General features: G+C 37.0%; 2 protein-coding genes across 2 annotated transcripts in view; one reads left to right on the top strand and one right to left on the bottom strand.

Annotated features, from left to right (window-relative positions):
- LOC134856986 (uncharacterized) overlaps positions 1–1,741 on the bottom strand; it is an 88,980-nt gene extending 87,239 nt beyond the window's left edge. The window contains exon 1 of the mRNA XM_063873305.1: positions 1,726–1,741. The gene's annotated coding sequence lies outside the window, so the exon portion shown is untranslated. The remainder of the gene's footprint in view (positions 1–1,725) is intronic.
- Positions 1–12,412, top strand: part of LOC134856990 (sugar transporter SWEET1-like) — a 468,950-nt gene that overhangs the window by 130,041 nt on the left and 326,497 nt on the right. The window lies entirely within an intron of this gene.

The raw sequence follows: 12,412 nt of genomic DNA, 5'->3' as shown, positions 1-12,412 counted from the left end.
AACTTTTCAAGACATTTGGTGGCTTTCGAGATGCGTTTGTCCAGGACTTTAACTGAGAACTCAGTATCACCAATGGGGGCGCCAAGAAGCTCGAAGCCATTAGACGCTGCTCTCGGGATAGAAACGGGGATGGACGAGAACTCCACAGGGGCCCACAACTCACACTTACTGTGCTTGACTTTGAGGCCGAGATGCAAGCCGTTGGACAGGACTCTAACGTTCTGGCAGCAGTCTGAGGAGTGGGGCACTCAACGGCGTGAACAAAGTGCTCAGGAAACCAGCGCGAAGGACCGGCAGCAGTGCCACTCGGGAAACTTTTAAGATACTTATGAACGAACTCAGATTCGAATTGGTAGGCAAAAGGGGATTCATCCTTGCCAAAAAAGACAGGAGGGTCAGCGGAAGGATGAAGACTGCGAAGGTCCTTAAGCGACTCGTCACTTTTGGACACGAGGCCATCAGAACACAGGGTTTTAGCTGCTCTGCCGAACTGACCGAGGCCTGCTAGCTCTTTGGCTCTGCGGACATTAAAGTCAGGAGAAGGTTTGCTGTTTTTCTTCGTTCGCTCTTTAGGTCTTTTGGTAGCGTTAGACCAGAGGTCCGAAATATTGCCCTCCTTCCAGGACTTGATTCTTTGGCGAATGTCTCTGCAGTTATTAGCGGCGTGAGACTTGCCTCCGCGGCGAGGGGCTTTCAAGATACATTTGGGGAGCATGAGCAACCGAGTCCAGTTTTTCAGATTGTCCGGAGCGGTGGCGCAGTTGTCAAGGGCGTTACCAACAACCTCAGACCACTCGTTACGAAGAGAAATCGGAACGAACCGGACAGTGTCAACTCGGAAAGACATGACGTCAGAAAGATCCGGCACAGCGCTTTCGGCGAGCTCAGCCGAGATCGTCATACTTGACATCGCTTGAGAGAGGCCAGAGCTAACAGGAGCATCCCGAGGAGGAGAACTCGTTAAAGCGACAGAGATAGGACTGGAGACAGGAGACGCGAGAAGGCAAATAGGACCGCGAGAATTCCGGCCTATCGGAACATAACCATCAGGGAACCGGAAAATTTGATCAAGGTTGACCCAGGAGTCAGAGCTTTTATTCCAACCACGAAAGTGAGCAAAAAAGCGATCGTTGTCAACTTTGAGGATAGAAGCATCATAGATACCGGAGGTTAGGTCCGAGATGGCAACAGACGACCCGACTAAGATCTCCGCGGCGTTAACAAATCTGGACAACTGAGTAGGGTCGACAGACGGACCAGGGTTACTTTCAATATCACCAGCGCATAAAAGAAGGAGCATAGAAATGTTATAAAACGACAACTTTGAGTTGAGTTTAAACTTGCGTGACCGCAGTTCTTGTCGTGATTGTGGATCAGGTTTCTCGCGAGCCAGCAGCAGCATGTGTGTAGATCCAACGGGGCTGTGACCGTTCTGCACACGGTTGAAAGCTAAAACCAGAAACACTGTCGAGAAGAAAGAGGCAAACAATTGCATGCCTAACGTAGGAGGGGTCTCATCCAGACGTAGAGATAACGAAGGCGGAAGGGGAGAGCCAGAGTCAAGATCGGGCTACGGGTTCCACACCAGGAGACCAGAAATCCAGTGCGGGGTCCAGACCAGATCGTGGATGGCACGCTACCTGAAGACCAGTGGTCCACTTCGGGCAGGTCAGGAAGTGTGCAACGTCCAGCCAGGTGATCACCAGCACATACTCATCTCAAACTATTTAATAAGTTAATCACAACAAGTTAATCATGGAAGTTAAACAAGTTAATCAACAAGTTAAACAAGGCAAACAAGGAAGTGTGCAACGTCCAGCCAGGTGATCACCAGCACATACTCATCTCAAACTATTTAATAAGTTAATTACAACAAGTTAATAACAAGTTAATCACAACATATCAGTTTCTTAAGTCCAAGCTGTTTCATTTTCTAAAGGTGTTAGAGTGTCTTTATTCAGCAGGGCTGCAGACGGGATCAAGTTTTTCTGACGTTGAGTAAGATCACACATTCATATTTGCCACTGGAACTTTGACTCTCTCTTTCACCCATTGACTCACTTCAAATTGTCGCTGGTTCGCTAAAGTCACCTTACTGATCTGCCTCTTAGTTGCTTCAATGCAATAGGCAAGCCCAGTACAGTACAAAATGACAGCCTTTCCGCTGTTGAACTGTGGATCCGTCGAATATGCCAACGTCGTGAACTTTAGCTCATTTGTCTCGAAGGCCGTGGCAGGTAAACTACTGAGTCAAGAAACTCAATCAAATCTTCACAAAGCTTTCGAGGTCACAATAGTCTTTTGTATCCTCCATAATCCTCGCCACTTATAGCATCGGAATGCTTGTCACTTCACCGTTCTCCTGGTTGTTGCTCTGAGATTCCGCGTTTTTGGGCTCAAGTCTTTTCCAAGATATTCTACGCACTTAAGTTCAACGCAGAACCTTTAATCACAGATATCAGCTAAGCAAGAAACAAGTACGAGAACAGCACAAGTGATGAGAGCGGAAGCGATAAAATGGTAGTTCCAAGAAAGATTCAACAGTCGTTATAAAAAACTTTCTTTTCAGAAAGTTAGTTTTCATTTGAAACGAAATTGAAAACTAACAGCAAATATAAACTACAGCAGCCTAACTTATAGAGAATGAAGTTTAAACTTTGTTTCTTATCCACTTTAATCTATATCTGCTTTTACTGAAGATTCGTCTATTGTAACCTATGGACAAATTTCTTGGAAACAATTTAGATCTATTTAAATTGTGTTTAACTATTGTTATCAAGAAGGAATTTTCGATAAAATGTAAATTTCAATCAGTTTGTTCATCCTGAGGATTTTTGTTATAATCAATCTCAATGACAATTAAGAATATTTCACATAAAGTGTGGCTATAAACGATTACGTCTCAAATGGCATAATTCCCAAATGGCATAAAAATGAAATATTTCCCAAATGGCATAAATTGCATGCAACTGTTGCTTTGGAAAAATTGAGAACAATTTTTTCGTGAACAATGTGAGAAAATTGTCAATTCAAATGTTGGTTGACATTTTATCGTGAAAAACTTGCAGAACTTTATATCAAAAGCAAGAAGCATAAGCTTGCGGTTATTAATAAGCTTCTTGTGGTCAATTTTTTTTCGACAAACCTGTTGCTTAAATTTGTTTGGAAGCAATTGATTCCAAATCTTTTTCTTATGCTTTCGTTCCTGACAAAATGTTAGAGTTAGAAATTGATAGAAAACGTTTAAATTACAATGAAAACTTGAAATTTATGCCATTTGGGAAAAGTTTCCATTTTGATGGCATTTGGGAAAAGTTTCCATTTTTATGCCATTTGGGAATTATGCCATTTGGGAAGTTACCGCTATAAACCATCATGTTAGAAAGACGCCAATCACAGTTGAATTTCATATTATTCAGTTAGATTCAAAGTGATTGTTAATTATTAATAAATTAGAATAAAAAAAGGTTTTAATCAATTTGTCTGGAAGTTTCTGAGTCATAATTTCGATTTAGACGTCTACGTTTTTGAATAAAAACCAAAATTTTCTGGTACTTGATTTTCAATGTCAACCCCTTGATTCTAAACTCATCTTCAAGTCCCGCTTTTCTTTCCTAATATGTATTGCCTCTAGTGTTGATGGTTCATTTTGGTTGTTCGACCTATGTGTAATTTCCCAACTAGCATCCGCGGTATATCCCTCAAGTCTGCCTTGCTGAAGATGGAGGCATGCTGATGAGTCTGCTCTCTTATCTCTCAGTTCTAATGGACAAATGCTGAAGAGTTTTTCCGACATATCTGGAAGTACATCTACTAAAAGACAGTTTATAAATCACTCTTGACTTGAGGTCATCAGAAATTGCTGACTTCAGCGATGGTCAACTAAATTATAGTTTCTTTGTGGAAATCTGCATAAACTTCGTAGCTTGATTTCAAAATTTTGGTTTTGTTATCATTCCCGTATATTCTGTAGATATACTAATTTTGCATGACTTACCCTTGCATCTTGCTATTAGCTATCATTTTCCAATTGAAAGTTTTTTTTAGCAACACAAAAAGAGCAAGCGGTCGTTGCTTGACAATGCCGCGTCGTTTCTTGACAACGCGATTTTTCAAGTAACCGTTTGAATTGTTACTTGTTTTGAGTCTGCTAAAAAACCGGTCCAACTCTAGCCAAAGAAATTTGATAAGCGGATGACTCGAACATACATTTTTAGCTAAATTTCTACGTTATTTTTCGCTTTCATCCCTCATCATCATACCAAGATACTTGAATAAAATGACAGAAAATCTCCAAAAATTTCGAGGAATGTGGTAGAATTTGTCCATTAAAAAGTTCGACGTTTTAAATTTTTGAAGTCATTGGGGTTGGAACATTCTATGCTACTTGCACAGCAACGAGTTCTTCTTGTTCAAATGACAAATTTTTGAAAATTGAAGGTATTATAATTGAAAATTCTACGCGAGGAAAGCCCAATGGCTGAACTGCTCGATGTTTACTAAAAGAAGTGCACTAAAAGAAGTGCAATAAAGGAAAGCGACTTGAAATTTAAATTAATGTTTAGTTAGTATCAAATTGTTGGAAGTAGTCCTTTTGGTCAACAAAGCTGAACTGTTTTAATAAATGATAAGTTGATTACTTTAATAAATAAGTGATTAGTTTTGCAGCAGAAACAATTTTTTAAATTTCAACACGTTAGAACATTCAACACAATAGAAAAGTTATTATTTACTCTAAATATGATGATTTTATTGATGCATTTACTCTATGCTCTAACGTGTTGAATCTGGTTAGCAAAGTCAGCAGAAAAGGCTTAAGGGAAACAGTATCTGACACGTTGAAATACACTTCACATGTTCAAAAAATTTGTGACAAAGCGAATAAGGTGTTTCACATGATCAAACGAAATGTATCTCGTCTATTACCAAACCAGCAAAAACTTCACTTGTATAAGTCAATGGTTTTAATGGTTTGTGTTAATGTAGTACGGCTTGGTGCCCGTCTGAAATCAACTTGAGAAGCATTGAATCGGTGCAGCGAAGAGCTACAAACTGGATCCTAAATTTCTAAGATCTGTACTACAAGGAAAGGCTCAAGAAGTTGAACATACTTCCCATTTCCCTATATCTTCAAGTTATCGATTTAATTTTCTTCTCTCTCCTTACCAATGGCGATTATTTGATAGGCTTAGATCATATCCTGTCATCAACGTGAGCATCATTGTATGCTACCAGGTCGTCTGCTACTGTATACTATAGTTTGAAAAAATGCGGTTGGACATCAGTAGTGTGCTAATTTCTGGCATCGAGTACCAAGACTGTGAAACATGCTACCTACCCTTGTAAACTTTCATTGATTCATTGGACTGAATCTTTGCCTGTTGAAGTTCTTCTGGGCCTACTCCTGTAACAGTTTCGACATCCAAAACACCGGCTCCTGGTGTTTCGACTGTCACAGTAACTCGTGTCGCAATGCTATCCCTCCCTGATTTATGTTTGGGGTTTACACCCTTTTAATCTCAAGTAGATTATAAAGTTTTAACAAAAATAACAAGGATAGCCGGTTACTGTGCAAGTAGCACAGAATGTCCCGACCACAGTCTTAAAAAATACAAAATTGTTTTCTCAAATTGGTGCCGTTCTTCTGCTTGTGATAAAATCTGAACAAAAAAATAGAAATTAGGCATATTTGTTTGTCATAGTAAAATAGGTTAATTGGAAAACAGTTTCTGAAGAAAAATTACTAGGAAAACGAAAAAAATATTGAAAGTTTTTTGAAAATTTTTTTAAAGTTTTTGTCCCAAAATTGCGCTGAAAAACTGCAAAAACTACCTTAACTTGAATAAAATTAAATTTTGACGGCTGAAATTAAGCTTGAATAAGCTATTGCAATTACTAACTACCTTACTAATTAGCTCGAAAACCGCTTTTTCAAACCGGTTTTTTCTCGACACTGAAAATTTGTTTGAAAATTTTTAATGTTCAAATTACGACTGAAAGGGCTTTAATATAATATATCACTCAGCCCTGTCCGATGATTATTTGTGATAGCTAATTTTGCATGGAAAACAAAAAGGAAAAAACCCGAATACAATGTTTCTCACCATTTTAATGGTCGGAACAATAAAATCTTATTCTATTCAATGATTTAACCTATTATAACCAAAAAAATATATAAGAAAATAATATGGCGGTGTGCCTAATATTAACTCCAAGCTGATACTGTTGTAATGCAACGGCTATTGTGTATTGTAAGTAAGGTGTTTTTTCTTCGTCAGAATGTGTCAAAAATCTGGTTAGCAAAAAGTTGACATGCCATAAAGTAGACACATCGTAAGTCAATCAGAGTAGAGAAAAGAAAATAATTCGTTCGTTTGTTTTTTTTTTAAATCTTGATAGTGATTGGCTGACGACTTATCTATTTTATGACATGTCTACTTTTTGACCGGACTACCAAAAATCTAATAATCCTGAAGTTCGCTTTTTCTGATCAATAGAAATCCACAAGATGACTGGTAATCTAAATGCATTGAGTATATATCAAATTTTCTATTCATATCAAGTTTGGGGTATTGCTAAAATATTAATCTAATTTAATTCTCTGGAGTTGGCTGCTTTGCACTGTCGTACCCAATGCCGACCCATTCATATTTGTTGACATCCCGATAGAACAGGACATTTTCGCGTGGCTCATCGGGCATAGGTGCGTCTGGGATTTGTGATACAATGTAGCCCTCGCCTGACATCATCACTGGCAAAGTTATTCTAATAGGACCCTTCACTGTCTCTTCTTTTTGATCTTGAATGCGAGCTTTTTCTCGGGGTTGCGTCAAGCGCTGAATCCTAGCAAGTGCATCAATTGCTCGTTTCGAATTTTTTTGATCGTCCGCGTGAGCGTTCTAGGAAAAATATATCATTATGGTGTACGGTTTGCTCAAATCTAATGTACTTCAACATCTGAGAAAGCTCCCGCTTCGTATTACCCTTTGAAAGCAATGTAATTATGTTAGGCAAGATTACCTGTTGCTTTATTGTTCCGATCACTGAAATTGGGGAGGAATTTTGTCTTCGGGTTTGTGTTTTAAATCTTACGAGAACAAGTGCCTTGTAATGGAGAACTAGACTATTTTTTTCCCGTAAAACTCTTCCCTTACAAATCAGTAAGAAATTAAACTTGCTTCATTATTGAACCGAAATGACTTACAAGCTCCCTCCCAGTAGGTCTAGTGGTAACATCCCCTTTGCCCCTTAAGTTCTGGTGATCGAATTCCAGCCGGACCTATTTTTTCAGCATGTATGCTCAGGGGCGGATTTAGGGGGGAGACCTAAAAAAAGGTTCGATTTCTTTTTGAAAATTTTCGATTTCTTTTTGAAAATCCGCCCCCACCCCCCCCCCCCCCCTCGAGAAAATCCTAGATCCGCCCCTGTGTATGCTAAAAGTTTTTCCCAGGAAAATTGCACAGTCGGACTTTTGTTTGCTGCTCATGCTTAGTTTCTACATCATGGATTTTTTTCTGAAGGAGTTTTTAAGTTACAAGTATTGTCGATTTACTCCTCTAATTTATAAATTTACTGCCCTGACTTTGAATATTTTCTTGTTTTTTCTCGCTCAAAGCTCAATTCGGTCTGAATAGTTATCACCTTATTTTTATCAGATTATTCAAGTTCTTTTGTGTCATTTGAAGAGCAAAAATTGATTGTTGTATTAAACATTAAATTCAGGTCGGTTGTGGTTTAAATAGTTCAAATTTGTGTTTTGTGTTTCTCGGCAGTCTGTAGGAAATTGCATTATTCATGTTGGACTTATTTATTTCCGTTTCATTTTCTTTTGGCTAGCTTGAAATGTTAGTTTTGCGAACCCTTTTAGTCGTGATTTGAACGACAATAAACAATTTTCAAAAGTTTTTCGGTGTCAAGAAAAACAGGTTTCAATTTTTTTTATAGTTTGAGCGAACACAACAAGCGAGCAGGTACATAGTACGCTTACAGAGGCTAATTGTTCAAGTTCAGCCGTTTTCTAGTAAAAATTAATTTTCAAAGAGTTTCTCCACGGGATTTAAAATAGTCAAATAAGTTTCCTGCAAAAAATGCGTAAAACTTTGAAGTTTTTGAAAAAATTTCTGTTCTTGTTTGAAGAAATTTGTTGTCAATTATACCTAATTAAACAAGCGAAACGTAGTGCTATACTGCGAAGCAGCTTGTTTCTTGAAACTTTTTGCTGGCAATTTTGCCGCAAACTCTATTGGCAGTCTAATAGCAAGTGCTTTGAATTTCGATTGCTCACAAATAACTCAACATAATTGATAGTATTGTTATTGATAAAAAGAACCGAAAAGAATGTTTGCTTCATACAATAATATAAAATTGGATTCTATACTGTTAAATAATAATTTCAGAAATTTTATTATACTCTTAAGTAATAATTTCAGAAAGGCAATGTTTTTCGCGAGATTTTTGAAATGCGAACTTCACTATGTCGCCACATTTCAGTTTTTTCAACGTAATATTTTTGCATGTTTAATGAAAGAATTTTTTTCACGTTAAAGCTATATCGTATATTGCAATGGTCAAGAATTTTCTTCGTTTTTCAGTTGTATTCAGTGTTTATTTAATCGAGTTCAAAATAAACAGCCTAATAGTGGAAAGTTGTCAGGGTTCCCCAGAGGTTGCTATTTTGACCTCAGATTATGAATGCACAAATTGGTTTAGTGTACGAGATGTACGTCATATCTAGACAACTACAAGGTTTCGAATAGTCAAGTTTGGAGGCAAGAATTGCAACCCTTGAGAATACTCTGACAGTACCCAATTGCAGGGTTGGGAATTTCAAATTTTGTGAATTACTTTTTTCTCGGGGTTGTGTCAAGCGCTGAATCCTAGCAAGTGCATCAATTGCTCGTTTCGAATTTTTTTGATCGTCCGCGTGAGCGTTCTAGGAAAAATATATCATTATGGTGTACGGTTTGCTCAAATCTAATGTACTTCAACATCTGAGGAAGCTCCCGCTTCGTATTACCCTTTGAAAGCAATGTAATTATGTTAGGCAAGATTACCTGTTGCTTTATTGTTCCGATCACTGAAATTGGGGAGGAATTTTGTCTTCGGGTTTGTGTTTTAAATCTTACGAGAACAAGTGCCTTGTAATGGAGAACTAGACTATTTTTTTCCCGTAAAACTCTTCCCTTACAAATCAGTAAGAAATTAAACTTGCTTCATTATTGAACCGAAATGACTTACAAGCTCCCTCCCAGTAGGTCTAGTGGTAACATCCCCTTTGCCCCTTAAGTTCTGGTGATCGAATTCCAGCCGGACCTATTTTTTCAGTATGTATGCTCAGGGGCGGATTTAGGGGGGAGACCTGAAAAAAGGTCAAAATTTTCGATTTCTTTTTGAAAATCCGCCCCCCACCCCCCCCCCCTCGAGAAAATCCTAGATCCGCCCCTGTGTATGCTAAAAGTTTTTCCCAGGAAAATTGCACAGTCGGACTTTTGTTTGCTGCTCACGCTTAGTTTCTACATCATGGATTTTTTTCTGAAGGAGTTTTTAAGTTAAAAGTATTGTCGATTTACTCCTCTAATTTATAAATTTACTGCCCTGACTTTGAATATTTTCTTGTTTTTTCTCGCTCAAAGCTCAATTCGGTCTGAATAGTTATCACCTTTCAAAAATTGATTGTTGTATTAAACATTAAATTCAGGTCGGTTGTGGTTCAAATAGTTCAAATTTGTGTTTTGTGTTTCTCGGCAGTCTGTAGGAAATTGCATTATTCATGTTGGACTTATTTATTTCCGTTTCATTTTCTTTTGGCTAGCTTGAAATGTTAGTTTTGCGAACCCTTTTAGTCGTGATTTGAACGACAATAAACAATTTTCAAAAGTTTTTCGGTGTCAAGAAAAACAGGTTTCAATTTTTTTTATAGTTTGAGCGAACACAACAAGCGAGCAGGTACATAGTACGCTTACAGAGGCTAATTGTTCAAGTTCAGCCGTTTTCTAGTAAAAATTACCTTTCAAAGAGTTTCTCCACGGGATTTAAAATAGTCAAATAAGTTTCCTGCAAAAAATGCGTAAAACTTTGAAGTTTTTGAAAAAATTTCTGTTCTTGTTTGAAGAAATTTGTTGTCAATTATAACTAATTAAACAAGCGAAACGTAGTGCTATACTGCGAAGCAGCTTGTTTCTTGAAACTTTTTGCTGGCAATTTTGCCGCAAACTCTATTGGCAGTCTAATAGCAAGTGCTTTGAATTTCGATTGCTCACAAATAACTCAACATAATTGATAGTATTGTTATTGATAAAAAGAACCGAAAAGAATGTTTGCTTCATACAATAATATAAAATTGGATTCTATACTGTTAAATAATAATTTCAGAAATTTTATTATACTCTTAAGTAATAATTTCAGAAAGGCAATGTTTTTCGCGAGATTTTTGAAATGCGAACTTCACTATGTCGCCACATTTCAGTTTTTTCAACGTAATATTTTTGCATGTTTAATGAAAGAATTTTTTTCACGTTAAAGCTATATCGTATATTGCAATGGTCAAGAATTTTCTTCGTTTTTCAGTTGTATTCAGTGTTTATTTAATCGAGTTCAAAATAAACAGCCTAATAGTGGAAAGTTGTCAGGGTTCCCCAGAGGTTGCTATTTTGACCTCAGATTATGAATGCACAAATTGGTTTAGTGTACGAGATGTACGTCATATCTAGACAACTACAAGGTTTCGAATAGTCAAGTTTGGAGGCAAGAATTGCAACCCTTGAGAGTACTCTGACAGTACCCAATTGCAGGGTTGGGAATTTCAAATTTTGTGAATTACTTTAAATCAGAGTTTTGTGAAAAATTTTGAAAAACCACATAAATTGTCGCAAAACTCTGATTTAAAGTAATTCACAAAATTTGAAATTCCCAACCCTGCAATTGGGTACTGTCAGAGTACTCTCAAGGGTTGCAATTCTTGCCTCCAAACTTGACTATTCAAAACCTTGTAGTTGTCTAGATATGACGTGTTTTACGATTTTTTTTCTAAAAATTTAGATATAATATTTTAATCCAAATAGAATTTCTCAACTCAATAGTGGGGTGCCTTGAGGGTAACTGCAAAGATTTAAAATCTGGCTTCCAATTATGACTGCTCAAATCCTTGTGGTTTTCGTGATATGACGTGTTTATATTTAAAAAAGAAATTTTCTAAAAATTTTGTTGTAAAAAACCAACGTAAATTGAATTTCTCAACTAAATAGTGGGGCGCTGTCTAGATACCTTCAAAATTTGAAAATATGGCATCCCAGTGGGACTGCTCAAATCCGTTTGGTTTTCGAGATATGGCCTTTTTTTAATGATTTTTTCATTTTTTTTACAGAAAACATTAAAATCTTTAGATTTTAAAAATTCAAAAGATTTTAAACTCCCAATCCTATAGTTGGGTACTGTGAGTGTACTCTCAGAAGTTCCAATTTGCAAATCGTACTTCAAATCGCGACTGCTCAAATGCTTTTAGTTTCCGAGATGTGAAGTTTGTTGTGTCCTTTTTTAAAGTTGTTCAAAGAACTTAGATAAAAAATTTCACAAAATTTGAAGTCTCTATCTTTATACTGAGGCGCTGTCAGGATAGGCTCAGGAGTTGTGAATTTCGCTTCGGAGTATGACTACTCAAGTCCTTGTTTTGAGATATGACGTTTTCTGTGTTTTTTTAAATAAAAATATCAGAAAACCCAAATTTCCTTTTCTAAATTTGAAATTCCCAACCCTGTAGTTGGGGGCTTTCAGAGTGCTCTCAGGGGTTGCGAATTTTGCCTCCAAATATGACTGCTCAAGTCTTTGAAGTTTTCCAGATGCGATGGTTTTCTTGTGATTTTTCAAAAAATTTTCAGAAAACTTATATATTTAATTTTTTTTTTCAAAATTTGAAATTTCTAACCCTGTAATTGGGCGCAGTCAGAATACCTGCAGGGGTTTCGAATCTTGCTTCCGAACTTGACTGTTCAAATTTTTGAGATAACAAGTTTCACAGAGTTTGAAATTCCCAACGCTGTAGTTGGGTATTGTCAGAATACTCTCAGGAGTTGCATATCTTGTGTCTAAATACGCTTGCTCTTTTTTTAGTTTCCGAGATGTGACGTTTTTTCATGTCACTTTAAAATGAACTAAGATGTAAAAACTTTATGGTGTTTCAACGTTGAATTAAAAAAACTTCAATAAAAACATTTCACAAAGTTTGAAATTAGCAACTCTGTAATCTGGTGTTGTCAGAAGAGTACACTCAAAGGATGCAGATCTTTTTTTCCAGTATGTGCGATTTTCTATAAAGTTCTTAAAAATTCGAAGCACTGGAGGTGCGGTACACGCTAGTTTGGTATGATGCATTCAATTTTTCTCCAAGCAAAGTTTATGTATTTGCTTTTAGTTTATT

This window comes from Symsagittifera roscoffensis, chromosome 1 (genome assembly GCF_963678635.1).
Source record: "Symsagittifera roscoffensis chromosome 1, txSymRosc1.1, whole genome shotgun sequence".
In the NCBI taxonomy this organism is placed as follows: domain Eukaryota; kingdom Metazoa; phylum Xenacoelomorpha; order Acoela; family Convolutidae; genus Symsagittifera; species Symsagittifera roscoffensis.
Note: the sequence above shows the minus strand (reverse complement) of the source record. Positions and strands in the feature narration are given on the sequence as shown.